Genomic DNA, 19,493 nt, shown 5'->3' on the forward strand with positions numbered 1-19,493 from the left:
TGGGTAGGAAAATTAAACATTGTTAAGATGTCAGCTCTCCCTAATTTGAGCTATACATTAGAAGGCATCCCATTAAAATCTCAGAAAATTACTTTGTAGATATTCAAAACCTGGTTCTAAAATTCATGTGGAAGGCAAAAGAAAGGGAAGAGTCAACACAACACTGAAGAAGAACATAGCCAGACACTACCAGACTTCAGGATTTACTATGAAGCAAGAGTAATAAAGACAGTAATAAAAGCAGTGTGGTAATGGCAGTAAATAAATTAATAAAGCAGAAAAATACATTAATTGAGAGAGCCTAGAAATATATCTAAGGGAGACAGAGAAGGGCATAGGCAGCCAGGGCAAGATGTGAGGAGGTTGGGGTAGGACCAGGACAAAGGAGTATGGAGAGGGTCTTCTGATGAGGCCAACTTCCTGCTTGTGCTTGTGGACACAAGCAGAGGACCCAGTTGGACAGAAAATTCCATACTCGTGCTTCTAAGCAGGGGGATACATAGAAAAACTGAAACAGACCTGTGGACAGAGGGGGCACCAATCAGTAATAGTGAGGAATGTGTGGACAGGGGAAAAGATGAGGAAAGGAGGAAATTCCAGAGATCACAGAAAGAACAGGCTGAAACTCCCCCACTGGATACTCAGCTTGGGGACCCCTTCTCTTGGGAGAAATCTATCTTGGTATCGCTGTTACTCCTTGCTTGAGATCTTTGTGTCCTGTTCTTTAATTCTTTGCTGAATGGAGACAATGAACCCAGCATCCCTAAATGGTAACATATCCATCCAAATGGGGTCAACAGGTCTCTGATTGTTATACTTTGGTTCTGGAATGTCCACCACAGGCTCACATGTTAAAGGTTTGTTCTCTAGTAAAGCAAAGTTCAGAGTCGAGCTTTTGGGAATTGATGGATCATAGCTGAATGGACTTTTGCAAAGTGGGTATAACTGTAGGGGGCAGGACCTAGTTGAAGGTAGTGGGTCTTGGGGGAATGTGATTAGGTATTATACCTAGTTCCCAGTCCCTTCCTCACCCTCTGTTCTTCTCAGTCTCCACGAGGTGAGCTCCATTACTCTATCACACCCTCCTGACCATGATGTTCTGCCTCCTCCCAGGACCAGAATCAATGGAGCCAAGTGACCATGCACTGAAACATCTGAAACTGTGAGCTAAATTAAATATTTTCTCTTTTAAGTGGTTTCCCTCAAGTATTTCTGTCACGGAAATGAAAGGCTAACACACTGACAAAAGAGCAAACATGATTCAGTGGAGAAAGGATGGTCTTTTCAACAAATGGTAATGGAACAATTGAAAGTCTACTTGGAAACAAATTTTAAAAAGGGATCTGGACACAGACATACATTTACACCTTTCACAAAAAATTAGCCCAGAGTGGATCATACACAAAACTTTAGAATGCCTAGAAGTTAACACAGCAGAATATGGAACTTGAGTTTTATAACTTACTTTAGATGCAACACTAATAGCACAATCCATGAAAGAAAACACTGAGAAGTTGCATTTCATTAAAATTCCAAACTTCTGTTCTTCTGTAGACACTGATAAGATAATGAAATAGATAAGCCACAGACTGGGAGAAAACACATTAAGAAAAAAATGACAAGAGTTGAAAAAAGAAAAATAGAAAAATGCATAATCATAGTTATGAACATCTCATTCAGGCACTGAAAAAGCAAACAAGAAATTAATAAGCAAATAGAAGATGCAAAAACCACTATCAGACAGTATGGATGAAATAGACATTTACAGAACACTAAATCCAACAGATATCCAACCTGTATATCCTTTATAACTTCACATAGAATATTCACCAAAGCAGATGAATGCTGAGCCACATAAAACAAAGCTCCAATGTCAAAGGACTAAACTTTAAAAGTATGCTGTTTATACTCAAGATAGAATTAAAGTAGAAACTAATAACAATACAATATTTAGAAAGGCCTTCATGATTAGAAATTAAGAAGCATTTCTCTAATGGGGATATAAATCAAAGAAGAAATTATAAGGAGTTCAAGAAAATTCTTTTGAGTTCAAGGATTCTAATAAGCACAACCTATCAATACCTAGCACAACTTATCAGTCTGTGATGTGGAGCTGTTATGAGCTGAATTGTGTCTCCCTTTCCCCCACATTCACATGTTGACATCTTAAGCCTTAGTTGCTCAATCTGTCTGCCCTTGAAGGTAGGTCTTTAAAAGGGGTAAGTAAGAGTACAATGAGGTCATTAGCATAGGCTTTAATCTAGTATAATTGATATCCTTGTAAGAAAAGGAAGTTTGAATACAGAAAGTTCCAGAGGGAAGACCATGTGAAGACACAGGGAGAAGACAGTCAGTTACAAGCCAAGGAGAAAGACTTTGGGAAACCACCACAGCTATGCCTTGACGTTGGACTTCTAACCTCTACAACTGTCAGGAAATAGATTTCTGTGGTTTAAGCCATCCAGTTTCTGGTACTTTACTGTGGCAGAGTTAATGATATCATACTGGACACTTAGTGAAAACTCTATTTGCTATAAGAAAAAAAGAAGGAAGAGAGGAGGAATAGGAGAAGAGGAAAGGAAGGGGAAGAAGGAAGGAAGGGGAAGAAGGAAGAAGAAGGAGAAGGAGGAAGTGGAACAGGAGAAGAAGAAAGGAAAGGGAAGGAGGAGAAGGAGGAGGAGGAGAGAGAAGGAGGAGGAGAAGATTGAAAGCACCCCCAAAAATCAAACGACTAGGCCCCTAAGAATATTAAATGACAAATTACCAACATCAGGAATAAGAGAAAACATTACAGAGCATATGTACATTAAAAGAGAAACCTAAATCTTCCTACTGAAAATACAAACTTAATTCTATAATGATGAGATAGAATGTTTACCAAATTAAAATAGAAATGTAGAATAACTCAGTATCTACTAAGGATTTTAAAATCATAATTTTGAACTTCAACCATAAATGAAAGTCCAGGTTCAGGGCTGGGGTTGTAGCTCAATGGTAGACCACTTGCCTAGCATATGTGAAGCACTGGGTTTGATCCTCAGCACCACATAAAAATAAATAAATAAAATAAAGATATTGTGTCCATCTATAAATAAAAAAATTAAAAAGTCCAGGCTCACTGATAAATGCTGTCACATAAATAGAAAGAAAAGAGAATACTTCCCAATTCACATTAGGAAGCTAGCATAACCCAGACACCATAACCTGACAGAGGCATTACAACAAAGAAAATGACAGACCGAAATCCCTCATGCAAAAGTCCTTAAAATATTAGCAAGTCAAGTACAACAATATAACAATAGTACCTGGTGAACACATGGGATTTAGCCAAGAAATGAAATGTTGGTTTAACACCTGAAATCAGCTTCATTATTTGCATAATAGATTCTATTCTAGACAAAAGGCATGTAGACAAAAGGCATCTTAGTAAATACAAATCAATATTGTGACAAGATTCGATGGTTATTCATGATTCAAAACTCTCTACAAACTAGCAATAGGAGGAAACTTCTGAAATTTAATAAGCAAGCATTTGCAATAAACTGGAGCTAATAACATACTTAATGGTAAAATACTGAATGGTTTTCTTGAAATCAAGAACAAGGAAAGGAGATGTCATCTAACCAGTTTAATGTAACATTTAATTAGAAAACAATACAAAAACTGAAGGAGGACTGGAAAAGGAGAAATTTTAAAAACAGGAAAAACTTCATAAATAACAAACTTTAGATCAACCAGGATGTTTCAGGTGGGCAATATTAATGGGAAAGATATGAAGCAACGAAATTCTTATCCATGAGAATTGTACAAGAAAGTGAAATGGCACTACTGTTCTTGGAAGCTGTATAGCAGTGTTCTATAATTTAAATGTATACCTATGATCTGACAATTCTGAGTGTCCAAAAACTCTTAAGATTTTTTAAAAGGAGTTGTACTAGGATACTTATAGTATTTATGTAAATTTTTATAGTATTTATACAAATTTTTAAAAAAACACAAAAGGAGCTGTACTAGGATATATATATAGAAGCTTAATTCCTACTTCCAACCTCCAAAAACAATACAAATGTACTTAAAAAGGAGTATGTATAAATATACAGTGTAAGTTTGTAATGGGTTCCCTTGATGCTTTGAAACTTACCGTGTTTTTTCTTTTTTCCCAACCTTTCCCCTAAACTCCTCCCTGATCTTCTTCCTGATTTCTCCTCCTTAATATCATTTTCCCTGAATCACCTCTTAAAAATTCCCTGTTCCTCATGATGGGCGGAATCACAGCCTCTGGGACAGGAGTACCCTGTGTTTCTCCTTTGCAAGCAAAGCATTAAATGGTCTTTTTCCTTTTTCTCAAAACCACGTCGTTGTTATTGGATTGGCATCAGGGACAAGGATCAAGCTTTTGACAACACGTTTAGAAATGCATTCACATATGCAGTCCTTAAAACACAGGAGTGCAAAAACACCATGGTGAGTTCGCAGGATGGAGGACAAGCAATCATCCAGATAATCAACATCTCTTTTTTTAAATCATAAATTAAAATTACAAGGACCAAAAGGATTTAGCAAAGGAGATTTGGTGTTTACTTGAACCACTGTTCTTATGCACCTGAAAATTAGTCTGGTTTTACTTTTCTGACTTTGCAGAATTTCTCCTAGATCGTACACTGACATCTCGCAGTGGGGTAGCACAGGGACTTTTTTTTTTTTTTTTTAAGATGTAGATAGGCCTTTATTTCATTCATTTATTTATATGTGGTGCTGAGAATCGAACCCAGTGTCTCACACATGCTAGGCAAGCGCTCTACCACTGAGCCACAACACCAGCCCAGCGCAGGGTTTAATGGCATTTGCTGGCAACAGGAAACAGACCTCGGTGCCGGAATCTTCAGGTCCAGCCAGGAGGAAGCATATAGTCCCGGCCCTGATGCATTCTGGGTGTTGTGCTCCCGACTCTGAAGCATCTGGGTATCGGGGTCCTATCATGCAGTGTAGGCAGTGTGGAGCTCCTGGGACAGCTTGGTCCCAGTAGTGCCGCGTCCCGCCCTCATCACCTGGTGCGTTTTAGGTGCCCTTTCGCGGTTCTGAGGTGCAGTCGCACAGATGGTCCCCGCTTCTGCAGCCCCTTCCCGGAGGAGGTATGGTTGGGAAAGCTGAGGGGGAGGTCCAAGCTGTGCCTGCACGTTCTTTTGTGCTTGATCCTAGTGTGTGGGGTCGGGGTCCACGCGGCCCACCTTGGAGTAGGGTACTCGGTGGGAGGGGGCGTTGTCACCCGATGTCCAGGCGGGACTTGCAGTGCAGTATCCTGTCTTGGAGGCGCGGGGCTGGCCTGGGACAGGCTCCCAGGACTACTCCGCAGGTGCGACCCGGGTGCTTTGGGCAGCTCAGGGAGGGTTTGGCCTGCTGCATCCCGAGCATCGCGCTGCTCCGCCAGTAAATCGCACCAACTTCGTTTGGAGGAAATCCTCTACTGGGGAGGGTGCACATCTGGGGCACCAGTCTTTACTTTGGGGCGTGTGTGGCTAGGTAGCACCCACACTAGTTGTGGAGATGCAGCTTGGCCATGAGGACCTGGGTTTGTGTGGAAAGATTGTCCTCGGGGTAAACGTCCAAACGTTCTTGACAGTAGGGACAACTAGGGCTATGGACGAGGATTAGAGGCCTCGAAGCCTGTGAGCACTGGGGCACCTCCATGTGCAGGGAATGGCCTGGCAGAAGTCAGAAGGTCATCCCGGGCTGTGTGCAGGTTGTTGGCTTCTGCCATTGTGTGGCTCTCTTGGGCGTTTGGACCTTCCAAGAGCCTGTGGTGGAGCAAGTGGAATGATGTTCACCGGAGAGGGATCTTTACCCAGGTCCCTAGAACCTCTTGGCTGACTCCTGAATAGGGAGTAGACAGTAAGGTTTTTAGTTATTTACTTTCTTTTTGGTTTTGGGAATTGAACCCAGAGTCTTAACCACTGAGCCTGAGCCATATCCCTGGCATATATATAATTTTTTTTTTTTTTTTTTTTTTTAGGAGACAGACTCTTGCTAAGTTGCTTAGGGTCTCACCAAGTTGCTGAGACTGGCTTTGAACTCCCAGTCCTTTAGCCTCAGCCTTCTGAGTTGCTGGAAAATTAATATTCTGCACTGTCACCTAATATTCAGTGTTCAGATTTCCTTGATTGCCTCAAAATGTGTAAACAAGGTTCACATATTGTATTTGGTTGGTGTGTCTCTTAATTCTGTTTTTAAATTTTTTACAGGCTGCATTTTGACTCATTGTACACAAATGGGGTACGTCATTTTGTTTGTATGGTTGTATGCGATGAAGATTCATACCATTCGTATAGTCATGCATGTACATAGGGTAATGATGTCTGTCTCATTCCACCATTTTTCATACCCCCTTCATTTCCTTCTACATAATCTAAAGTTCCCCCATTCTTCTCTTACTCCCCACCCCCCACCCCCATTATATATTATTCTCCACTTATCAGGGAAAACATTTGGCCTTTGGTTTTTTGGGATTGACTTATTTCACTTAGCATGATATTCTCCAGTTCTACCCATTTATTTGCAAATGCCATAATATTATTCTTTATGGCTGAATAATATTCCATTGTGTATATATACCACAGTTTCTTTAAATCTGTTCATCTGTTGAAAGGCATCTAGGTTAGTTCCACAATCTAGCTATTGTGAACTAGGCTGCTATAAACATGGACGTGGCTGCATCACTGTAGTATGCTGATTTTAAGTCTTTTGGGTATAAACCCAGGAGTGGGATAACTGGGTCAAAAGGTGGGTCCATTCCAAGTTTGCTTCATTTCTTAATAATGACTATGATTTCCCTCTATATTAGTAATATTTTGATCACACTTAATATACACCAATTCCCTAACATCATCTTATGCCCAGTTGATAGTAAACTGTTCTTTTGTAGTCCCCTTTTCTCATTCATTTGTGGAAGCCAGGACACAATCAAGGCTACACATGTCAACTGAGGAATTTTTTAAAAAAATATTTAAGTATCTTATAATTAAGGAAAAATCACCCCTCTACTTCTCTTTTCTTATTTCAGAAAATTGACTGGTTATAGACTTGTGCCAGTTGTGGAGAGCCCATTCCTGATTCCAAATCACACTTCATATGTTAGGAACCTAATTTGGGGTTGGTAAGTAAAGGGGAAGATGAAGCCAGGGTCATATGAAAGGAGATTTCAGATCATGGGCTCCACAGATCTCTGGAGTTCTCAGGGCATCTTCTACTTTGGATTTCCTCAACCCTGTCCTTTGGCTTCAAGGGCAGGTGTGGATGTGTGCTTGTTTTCAGTGTGGTAAAGTATTGTATTTTTCAAACCAACGCATTCACCAAGTAGTTAATCATGATCATCATATCCTTTGGAGTTAAAATAAAAATACAGGAAATCCATGTTTATGTGTCCAGTGATTCCTAAGGCTTAAAAAAATGTAGGAAGACTTTCAAGGAAGAATTGTCTAAGCTGCCCCTGAAGGAATTGGTAAGTGGAAGAGTTAGGGGGAGACAGTCCTGTGGCAGTGTCTTAGGAAGCCTAGCCCTTCTAAGAGACGAGGGGACTGGCAGGCTGTCTGTCTCCGACCATGTGGGAAAGCTTACAGTAGTCAGTGGCCTTTGGACATATTAATTTTCTCTCTGTAGATGTGAGTATACTGAATAGATTTGGTTTTGCAGGCTTCCTGCTTTACATTATTTAAGTTTTCTATATGGAGGCTTCTTAACTTAAGATGGGGTTATGTCCTGATAAACTCATTGTAAGCTAAAACTATCATAAGTAGAAAATACATTAATACACCTGACCTACCAGACATTATAGCTTGGTAGCACAGTGCACTAGGAGAGTATATTATTCACCCTTGTGATTCTGTGGCGCCTACAACTGGGAGTTGTAGCTTATTGTGGCTGCCCCTCATTGTGAGAGGATCATACTGCATAATGCATGCCCCAAATGTAAAATCCAAGTATAGAGTCTACTGAATGAATGTGTATCATTTTGGCACCATCGTAAATTTGGAAAGACTATGTCAAGCTGTCCTAAATTGGAACCAGCTATACTTAAAATACTCTTATGCATTAGAATCTAGATTGCTTGCTTATCCGAAAATGAATCATTTCCAACTGACAAGTAACATGTTAATTTGACATAACTGAATAAACATTTGTTGACCCCAACAAAATAGCTGGTAGGCAGGGCTCTTTTGTGTTCATTATATAAAATACTTATTGTAAGTTTTACTAATTGAGTTTTGCTTTGACTGTACTATAAATATGTTGGGTAGCTCATTTTTTGAGAGAAGATAATGGAAGTAGTCATATTCCTGGGCTCATATGTTGGATATTTGCATATCCCAAGATAAGTTCAAAATTATTGGTTTTGATGTTTTCAGAATGTCAGTGAGACCTGTGATTTGTCAAATCTGCACACCTTTGAGGGAAAATATATACATAGAATGTGTAAATCAGGGTACTTTCCAAGGTAATAAGGGAATTTTTCCTTCTGTTTCATGTTACTATAAATGTTAGAGAAGCATTCTTGGCCAGCCCTGGAATGTTGGCTTACTTTTCCTATTCCTACTCTGCCACTTCCCATGGGATCCATAGCAGGCCCTGAATCTTATCCTATGTGTGACTAACATCTCCCTAATATACCTTTTTTTTTTTCTTTCCATTTTAGCCATTTCTTCATTTTAAAAAAGTTGAAAAGACAGAAGCATCTGAGAAGGTTAGCTTTTTAAGGTGAAGCTTTGAAGCGTGTCTGGCACTCAAAAATGCTGCATAAAAGAACCACCGTCTTTAATTGTCTTGAAAGAACTAAAAAACAAAGGGGCTATGGAGATTTATTTATTTATTTTTACTGTATGTTACTTGAAGCATTACATATTTTATGGTTTTTAAAGTTGCATTTCCAGATGCTTTATTATACATCAGATTTGAATTGTGTAGAAAAATCTGACATTTATATATAACATATTGAGGCATCTGTTCCTTAAGTGAAAAGTTGTAACACACATTAGAGTTTTAACATTAAAGGGAGGCTGATCTATAGGCACAGAGTATTAGCTAATAAGAAATTAGTTAACACTCTTTCATTGAATCTTAAATTTTTTTGAATGTCTGCTCTTTGTTGCAGACTTTGAAGGTCTACAGTGATACCATAACACAGTCTCCATTCATCTGAGACTCCCAGTTTATTTAGGGGACACATCATTGGAATTAAGAATTTTAAAACTATATTATTGAGGTATATCAGAATACCACATACCATAAAATTCACTCCTTTAAGATGTACAATTCAGTGAATTTTAGTATAATCTTTTTTTTTTATTTTATTGTAAACAAATGGGATACATGTTGCCTCTCTGTTTGTACATGGCGCAAAGGCATACCATTTGTGTAATCATAAATCCACATACAGTAATGTTGTTTGATTCATTCTGTTATTTTTTCCCTTCCCCCCACCCCTCCCACCCCTCTTTACCCTCTATACAGTACTTTCTTCCTCCATACTTGCCCCCCTCCCTAACCCTAACTCTAACCCTAACACTAACCCTTCCCTCCCCCCCATTATGTGTCATCCTCCACTTATTAGTGATATCATTCGTCCCTTGTCTTTTTGAGATTGGCTTATCTCACTTAGCATGATATTCTCCAATTTCATCCATTTGCCTGCAAATGCCATAATTTTGTCATTCTTTATGGCTCAGTAATATTCCATTGTGTATATATACCACAGTTTCTTTATCCACTCGTCAATTGAAGGGCATCTAGGTTGGTTCCATAGTCTGGCTATTGTGAATTGAGCAGCTATGAACATTGATGTGGCTGTATCTCTGTAGTATGCTGATTTTAGATCCTTTGGGTATAGGCCAAGGAGTGGGATAGCTGGGTCAAATGGAGGGTCCATTCCAAGTGTTCTAAGGAATCTCCACACTGCTTTCCAGAGTGGCTGCACTAATTTGCAGCCCCACCAGCAATGTATGAGTGTACCTTTCTCCCCACATCCTCGCCAACACCTGTTGCTTGTATTTTTGATAATCGCCATTCTAATGGGGGTGAGATGGAATCTTAGGGTGGTTTTGATTTGCATTTCTCTTATTACTAGAGATGTTGAACATTTTTTCATATGTTTATTGATTGCTTGTACATCTTCTTCTGTGAAGTGTCTGTTCATTTCCTTAGCCCATTTGTCGATTGGATTATTTGTATTCTTGGTGTAGGGTTTTTTGAGTTCTTTATAGATTCTGGAGATTAGTGCTCTATCTGAAGGATGATTGGCAAAGATATTCTCCCACTCTGTAGGCTCTTTCTTCACATTACTGATAGTTTCCTTTGCTGAGAGAAAGCTTTTTAGTTTGAATCTATCCCAGTTATTGATTCTTGCTTTTATTTCTCGTGCTATGGGAGTCCTGTTGAGGAAGTCTAGTCCTAGGCCGACATGTTGAAGATCGGGACCTACTTTTTCTTCTATAATCTGCAGAGTCTCTGGTCTGATTCCAAGGTCCTTAATCTATTTTGAGTTGAGTTTTGTGCAGGGTGAGAGATATGGGTTTAATTTCATTCTGTTGCATATGGATTTCCAATTCTCCCAGCACCATTTGTTGAAGAGGCTGTCTTTTCTCCATTGCATATTTTTGGCGCCTTTGTCTAGTATTAGAAAGTTGTATTTATTTGGGTTTGTGTCCGTGTCCTCTATTCTGTACCATTGATCTACCTGTCTATTTTGGTACCAGTACCATGCCGTCTTTGTTACTATTGCTTTGTAATAAAGTTGAAGTTCGGGTATTGCGATACCCCCTGCTTCATTTTTCCTGCGAAGGATTGCTTTAGCTATTCTGGGTTTCTTATTCTTCCAGATGAATTTCATGATTGCTTGCTCTATTTCTGTAAGGTACGTCATTGGGATTTTAATTGGGATTGCATTGAATCTGTATAGCACTTTTGGTAGTATGGCCATTTTGACAATATTAATTCGGCCTATCCAAGAACATGGGAGATCTTTCCATCTTCTAAGGTTTTCTTCGATTTCTTTCTTTAGTGTTCTGTAGTTCTCATTGTAGAGGTCTTTCACCTCTTTTGTGAGATTGATTCCCAAGTATTTTATTTTTTTCGATGCTATGGTGAATGGGGTAGTTTTCATAATTTCTCTTTCTGAGGATTCCTCACTTATGTATAAAAATGCATTGGATTTATGAGCATTGATCTTGTAACCTGCCACTTTACTGAATTCACTTATGAGTTCTAACAGTTTTCTGGTGGAATTTCCTGGTTCCTCTAAGTATATAATCATATCATCCACAAATAGGGATAGTTTGAGTTCTTCTTTTCCTATTCGTATTCCTTTAATTTCCTTGGTCTGTCTAATTGCTCTGGCTAGACTCTCAAGAATGATATTGAATAGGAGTGGTGAAAGAGGGCATCCCTGTCTTGTTCCAGTTTTTAGGGGGAATGCTTTCAGTTTTTCACCGTTTAGAATGATATTAGCCATGGGCTTAGCGTAGATGGCCTTTACAATGTTAAGGAATGTTCCCACTATCCCTATTTTTTCTAGTGTTTTGAGCATGAAGGGGTGTTGTATTTTATCAAATGCTTTTTCTGCATCTATTGAAATAATCATGTGGTTCTTGACTTTAAGTCTATTGATATGGTGAATTACATTTATTGATTTCCGGATGTTGAACCAACCTTGCATCCCTGGGATAAAACCCACTTGATCGTGGTGCACTATCTTTTTAATATATTTTTGTATGCGATTTGCTAAAATTTTATTGAGAATTTTTGCGTCAATGTTCATTAATGATATCGGTCTGAAATTTTCTTTCCTCGATTTATCTCTGTCTGGCTTGGGTATCAGGGTAATATTGGTTTCATAGAATGAGTTTGGGAGGGTACCCTCCTCTTCTATTTCATGAAATACTTTGAGAAGTATTGGAATGAGCTCTTCTTTAAAGATTTTGTAGAACTCGGCTGAGAACCCATCTGGTCCTGGACTTTTCTTTGTTGGTAGGCTTTTGATGACCTCTTCTACTTCATTACTTGAAATTGATCTATTTAAATTTTGTATGTCCTCCTCGTTCAATTTAGGCAATTCATATGTCTCTAGAAACCTGTTGATGTCTTCGAAATTTTCTATTTGGTTAGAATATAGATTTTCAAAATAGCTTCTAATTATGTTTTGTATTTCAATCGTGTCTGTTGTGATATTTCCTTGTTCATTCCGAATTTTGGTGATTTGGGTTTTCTCTCGTCTTCTTTTTGTTAGAGTGGCTAAGGGTTTATCAATTTTGTTTATTTTTTCAAAGAACCAACTATTTATTTTGTCAATTTTTTGTATAGTTTCTTTTGTTTCAATTTCGTTGATTTCAGCTCTGAGTTTAACTATTTCCTGTCTTCTACTACTTTTGGTGTTGGTCTGTTCTTCTTTTTCTAGGGCTTTGAGCTGAAGTGTTAGGTTGTTTATTTGTTGATTTTTACTTCTTTTATTGAATGCGCTCCATGAAATAAATTTTCCTCTAAGTACTGCTTTCATAGTGTCCCAAAGATTTTGATATGATGTTTCTTTGTTCTCATTTACCTCTAGGAATTTTTTAATTTCCTTCCTAATATCTTCTGTTATCCATTCATCATGTAATAGCATATTGTTTAATCTCCAGGTGTTGGAGTAGCTTCTGTTTTTTACTCTTTCATTTATTTCTATCTTCAATCCATTATGATCTGGTAGAATACAAGGTAGTGTCTCTATCTTCTTGTATTTGCTAACATTAGCTTTGTGGCATAATATATGGTCTATTTTAGAGAAGGATCCATGTGCTGCTGAGAAGAAAGTGTATTCGCTCTTGGTTGGATGGTATATTCTATAAATGTCCGTTAAGTCTAAATTATTGATTGTGTTATTGAGATCTATGGTTTCTTTGTTCAATTTTTGTTTGGAAGATCTGTCCAGTGGTGAGAGAGGCGTGTTAAAATCACCTAGTATTATTGTGTTATGGTCTATTTGGTTTCTGAAATTGAGAAGGATTTGTTTGACATACATGGATGAGCCACTGTTTGGGGCATAGATGTTTATGATTGTTATGTCTTGCTGATTTATGGTTCCCTTAAGCAGTATGTAATGTCCTTCTTTATCACTTTTGACTAGTTTTGACTTGAAGTCCACCTTATCTGAAATGAGGATGGATACCCCAGCTTTTTTGCTGAGTCCATGTGCATGATATGTTTTCCCCCATCCTTTCACCTTTAGTCTATGTGTATCTCTTTCTACGAGGTGAGTCTCTTGCAGGCAACATATTGTTGGATCTTTCTTTTTGATCCAATCTGCCAGTCTATGTCTTTTGATTGATGAGTTCAGGCCATTAATATTCAGGGTTATTATTGAGATATGATTAGTATTCCCGGTCATTTGGTTCATTTTATTTATTTATTTATTTATTTATTTTGAGACGACTTGGTTCTTCCTTTATTTGACAATTCCTTTAGGATGGTTCCTCCCATTGCTGATTTGTTTCTTTGTTTTTCATCTCTTCCTCGTGGAATATTTTGCTGAGAATGTTCTGTAATGCTGGCTTTCTTTTTGTAAATTCTTTTAGCTTTTGTTTATCATGGAAGGATTTTATTTCATCATCAAATTTGAAGGTAAGTTTTGCTGGGTATAAGATTCTTGGTTGGCATCCATTTTCTTTCAGGGCTTGAAAAATGTTGTTCCAGGCCCTTCTAGCTTTTAGGGTCTGGATTGAAAAATCTGCTGATATCCGTATTGGTTTCCCCCTGAATGTAATTTGATTCCTCTCTCTTGCGGCCTTTAAAATTCTGTCTTTATTTTGTATGTTGGGCATTTTCATTATAATGTGCCTTGGTGTGGGTCTGTTGTAATTTTGTACATTTGGAGTCCTATAAGCCTCTTGTACTTGATCTTCCATTTCATTCTTTAGATTTGGGAAATTTTCTGATAGTATTTCATTGAATAGATTGTTCATTCCTTTGGTCTGTTTCTCTAAGCCTTCCTCAATTCCAATAATTCTCAAATTTGGCCTCTTCATGATATCCCATAGTTCTTGGAGATTCTGTTCATGATTTCTTACCATCTTCTCTGTTTGTTCAACTTTGGTTTCAAGGTTAAATATTTTATCTTCAATGTCTGATGTCCTGTCTTCCAGGTGTTCTATTCTATTGGTTATGCTTTCTATGGAGTTCTTAATTTGGTTTATTGTTTCCTTCATTTCAAGGATTTCTGTTTGGTTTTTTTTCAATATCTCTAACTCTTTATTGAAGTGATCTTTTGCTTCCTGTATTTGCTCTTTTAACTGTCGATTGGTGCGGTCATTCAGTGCCTGCATTTGCTCTTGCATCTCGTCATTTGCTTCCCTGAGCATTTTAATTATGTACATTCTGAACTCCCTTTCTGTCATTTCTTCTGCCATGCTGTCGTTGGGTTTCATTGATGTAACATCTAGATTTGTTTGCAGCATTTTCTTTCATTGTTTTCTCATATTGTTCAGGTATCAGTTGACCGCTGTGATATTGCAGATTTCCTCTATTGTCTTATTATATCCCTGAAGATTTCTATTATATCCCCTCTTAGTCTTCAGTAGCCTGAAATCTTGGAGGAAGTTGATAATGCAGTGCTCCACAAGGGAGCTGACTCCCTATGGGTGGTGGCCTTCTGGTGGGGTATATTCCCTGCTAGTGGGCAGAGGTACCTTCACTTGCTGATGAATGGTCATCCAGAAGGGAAGTAGGTTGTGGGCTGATGCAAGACCAGTTTGGGCCTGTGTCTCTGATTTTACGGTCCTTTTGGGAGAACCTCACCCAACAGGGAGGAGTCACCCGGTGGGAGGTCTCGTTGGTCGGTTTTCTCCCAGAGGTTCCGTTCAATTCACAACTACCGCCTGGGCTGGGCAGCCTTCTTCTGCAATGTTCCCAGGGACCCAGACCTACCTCCTGGGCCTGGAAGCCTCACCCTTCGCAAACGAATCTCCTTCGGCTGCCTTTCCTCAGAGAAGCTGCCTGCAGTCCTGGAGCCTTCGCTCCGCCCCTCAGTTTGTCTGTGGGGCCCTTCCACCAAGAGGCCGTCTAGGACCCTGCTCTGCACTTTTCCCCTGGCTATGCGGCCCCTCCTCTGAGCAGCCACCTGGAGCCCCTTACAATCGCTCCGAGTCCCCGTGACCCGCCACACGCCTTTTCCTCCGGCAGCCACCTGTTGTTCCGTGCGGTCGCTCTAAGACCAAGTGACCCACCACGCACCACTTTCTCCACCAGGCAGTCACCCAGAGATCTGGTGCGTCACGAGTCCCAAGAACTCACTGTGCACCTTCTTGTCCCGACTGCCTCCCGTAGCCCTGGTGCAGTCACTTCGAGCCCAAGAACCCTGCCGCACTCCTCCTCCTTCTCCAGACAACCCCCCTATGTTCAGGAGCGGATGCTCTGGGACCAAACCACTCACCACGCTGTTCCACCGGATAGCCGCCCAGAGCCCTGGCGCAGCTGTTCCAATTCCAAGCGACGTGCCGAGCCCGTATTTCTCCTTCTCCTCTGGGCAGCCCCCTGTGTTCAGGGGTGGTCACGTTCAGTCCAAACAGCTCACCAAGCACCTTCTCCTTTGGGCAGCCTCCCAGAGCGTGGGTGGGTTGCGCCGAGTCCAAGCGCTGTGGTGAACAGCCACCTCTCCAATGCTCCCAGCTGTCTGTGATCACTGCTCCGGCGGGGGGAGGGGCGCCTCGCCGGCAGTTCTACTTTGCAAAGATCCCTGCTTTCGGGGCTACCGCCCTGTCCGGGGGCTACCGCCCCGTCCGGGATGCCCGCCCAGTGGGAAACACTCACCCGGCTGCTTTGAGTTGGTCCCAAGTCTCTCAATATCTCCTTTTCTTGAGTCCTGAGTCCACGCTGCTCCTCCGGATAGCCGCCCGGAGCCCTGGCACAGCTGATCCAATTCCAAGCGACGTCCCGAGCCCGTATTTCTCCTTCTCCTCTGGGCAGCCCCCTCTTCAATGCTCCCAGCTGTGTGCGATCACTGCTCCGGCGGGGGGAGGGGCGCCTCGCCGGCCGTTCTACTTTGCAAAGATCCCTGTTTTTGGGGCTACTGCCCCGTCCAGGACTCCTGCCCCTTCCGGGACGCCTGCCCAGTGGGAGACTCTCGCCCGGCTGCTTTGAGTTGGTCCCAAGGCTCTCTATATCTCCTCTTCTTGAGTCCTGAGTCCTGGAGCAACACGAAATGCAGCCACCCTCTAGTCCGCCATCTTGAATCCTCCCTTAGTATAATCTTAATAAGGTATAAAACCTTCTCCATCATAGTGTTTTTATCACTCCCAAAGGAAATCCTGTTCCATTAGGAGTTACCCCTCTCCTCTCCTTCTTTTCCATTGGCAATCATAAATCTGCTTTTGTGTTTTAAGGGTCTTGTCTATTCTAGATATTTCATATAAATGGAATCATTTTAAGAAACCAGATTAAGCTCTGGGCATTCACTCTTGCTTTGGGGTTCATGTTGCTGTTCTATGCAGGGGCTGAAGATCCCTAGGGACAAAGACTGGCTCCTGAGCACCAGGAAATGGTGTTTGGGGAGAAATATCTTTTCATTCTCATACATAAAGAAGGTGGGGAGAGAGCAGTGAACTCGGACAACTGGGAGCATTGGAGAGGAGGCTGCTCAGCGCAGCGCTGGGACTCGGAGCAAACACTGTGGCTCCGGTGGTTGCCCAGGGGAGGAGCAGCAAGGAGAGCTGTGTGGACTCAGAACACTGGGGCCTGCCCTGAGGAGGAGGAGGAGGAGCGCGGCCGCTTGGATTCGGAGTGACTACACCAGAGCTACAGGCGGTTGCCAGAGGAGGAGCTGCGCGGCAAGCTGTTTGGACTCAGACCACTTCTGAACACCGGGGCCTGCCCTGAGGAGGAGGAGGAGGAGGAGGAGTGCGGCGGATCGTTTGGACTCACAGTGACTGCATTAGAGCTCCAGGCGGCTGCTCAGAGGTGGAGGCGATTGGTGAGTTGTTTGGACTTAAAGCAACCACTCCTGAACACAGGGGGGCTGCCTGGAGGAGGAGGGTGGTGGGTCGCTTGGTCTCGAGTGGCCACACCAGGGCGGCTGCCCAGAGGAGGCGTGCAGCGGGTCACGTGGATTCAGAGCCACTCAGAGCGACCGCTCCTGAACACCTGGGGGGTTACCTGGAGGAGGAGGAGAAATGGGGCGAGTCACTTCGACTTGGAGTGATTGCCCAGGGCTACAGGTGGTTGGTGGGAGGAGGAAGCACGCAGTGAGTTGCTTGGACTCCTAGTGACCACACCGGAATACAGGGAGGCTGTCTGGAGGAAGAGGTGTGCGGCGGGTCTCTAGGACTCAGAGTGATTGTACGGGGCCCCAGGTGGCTGCTCAGAGGAGGGGCCGAATAGCCAGGCGATTAGGTGCAGAGCAGGGTCCCAGGATCTAGGAGGCTTCTGGGTGGAAGAGCCGCACAGAGACACGCTTAGGGGCGGAGCGAAGGTTCCAGGACTGCGGGCAGATTCTCTGAGGAGGGGCAGCCTAAGGAGATTCATCTGCGAAGGGTGAGGCCCAGGCCCAGGGGTAGGGCCGAGCCCCTGGGAACTTTGCAGAGGAAGGCAGCCCAGCCCAGGCGGTAGCTGTAAATTGAGGGGAACCTCTAGGAGGGAACTGACCAGTGAGACCTCCCCACCAGGTGAGTCTAAAATCAGAGACAGGCCCAAACAGGCCTTGCCTCAGCCCGCAGCCTAGTTCTCCTTTGGATGACCATTGGTCAACAAGTGGAGGCACCTCTGCCCACTAGCAAGGAATATACCCCACCTGGAGGCCACCACTCCTAGAGAGGCATCTTCCTTGTGGAGCACCGCATTATCAACTTCCTCCAAGACTTCAGCGTACAGAAGGCTAAGAGGGGATATATATAGAAATCTTCAAGGACATTGTAAGTCAATAGAGGAAATCTGCAACATCTCAGCGGTCCACTGATACCTGAACAATATGAGAACACAAGGAAAGAAAATGCTGCAAACAAATCTAGATGTTACATCAATAAAACCCAATGACAGCATGGCAGAAGAAATGTCAGAAAGGGAGTTCAGAATGTACATAATTAAAATGATCAGAGAAGCAAACGATGAGATGAAAGAGCAAATGCAGGCATTGAATGATCGCACCAATCGACAGTTAAAAGAGCAAATACAGGAAGCAAAAGATCATTTCAATAAAGAGTTAGAGATATTGAAAAAAAAGCAAACAGAAATCCTTGACATGAAGGAAACAATAAACCAAATTAAGAACTCCATAGAAAGCATATCCAGTAGGATAGAACACCTGGAAGACAGAACCTCAGACATTGAAGACAAAATATTTAACCTTGAAAACAAAGTTGAACAAACAGAGAAGATGGTAAGAAATCATGAACAGAATCTACAAGAACTATGGGATATCATGAAAAGGCCAAATTTAAGAATTATTGGGATTGAGGAAGGCTTAGAGAAACAAAACAAAGGAATGAACAATCTATTCAATGAAATAATATCAGAAAATTTCCCAAATCTGAAGAATGAAATGGAAAATCAAGTTCAAGAGGCTTATAGGACTCCAAATACACAAAATTACAACAGACCCACACCAAGGCACATTATAATGAAAATGCCCAACATACAAAATAAAGACAGAATTTTAAAGGCCGCAAGAGAGAGGAATCAAATTACATTCAGGGGGAAACCAATACGGATATCAGCAGATTTTTCAATCCAGACCCTAAAAGCTAGAAGGGCCTGGAACAACATTTTTCAAGCCCTGAAAGAAAATGGATGCCAGCCAAGAATCTTATACCCAGCAAAACTTACCTTCAAATTTGACGATGAAATAAAATCCTTCTATGATAAACAAAAGCTAAAAGAATTTACAAAAAGAAAGCCAGAATTACAGAACATTCTCAGCAAAATATTTCATGAGGAAGAGATGAAAAACAAAGAAGCAAATCAGCAAAGGGAGGAATTATCCTAAAGGAATTGTCAAATAAAGGAGGAACCAAGTAGTGTCATATTAATAAATAAATAAAATTTTAAAAATGAACCAGGAATGAAGACAAAAAATGAAGACAGGAAATAGTTAAACTCAGATCTGAAATCAATGAAATTGAAACAAAAGAAACAATACAAAAAATTGACAAAATAAATCATTGGTTCTTCGAAAAAATATCAAAATTGATAAACCTTTAGCCACAAACAAAGAGAAGACGAGAGAAAACCCAAATCACTAAAATTCGGAATGAACAAGGAAATATCACAACAGACACGACTGAAATACAAAAGATAATTAGAAGCTATTGTGAAAATCTATACTCCAACAAAATAGAAAATTTCGAAGACATCAACAGGTTTCTTGAGACATATGAATTGCCTAAACTGAATGAGGCAGACATACACAATTTAAATAGACCAATTTCAAGTACTGAAATAGAAGAAGTCATCAAAAGCCTACCAACAAAGAAAAGTCCGGGACCAGA

The sequence above is a fragment of the Sciurus vulgaris genome, assembly GCF_902686455.1.
Source record: "Sciurus vulgaris genome assembly, chromosome: 13".
NCBI classification, from domain to species: domain Eukaryota; kingdom Metazoa; phylum Chordata; class Mammalia; order Rodentia; family Sciuridae; genus Sciurus; species Sciurus vulgaris.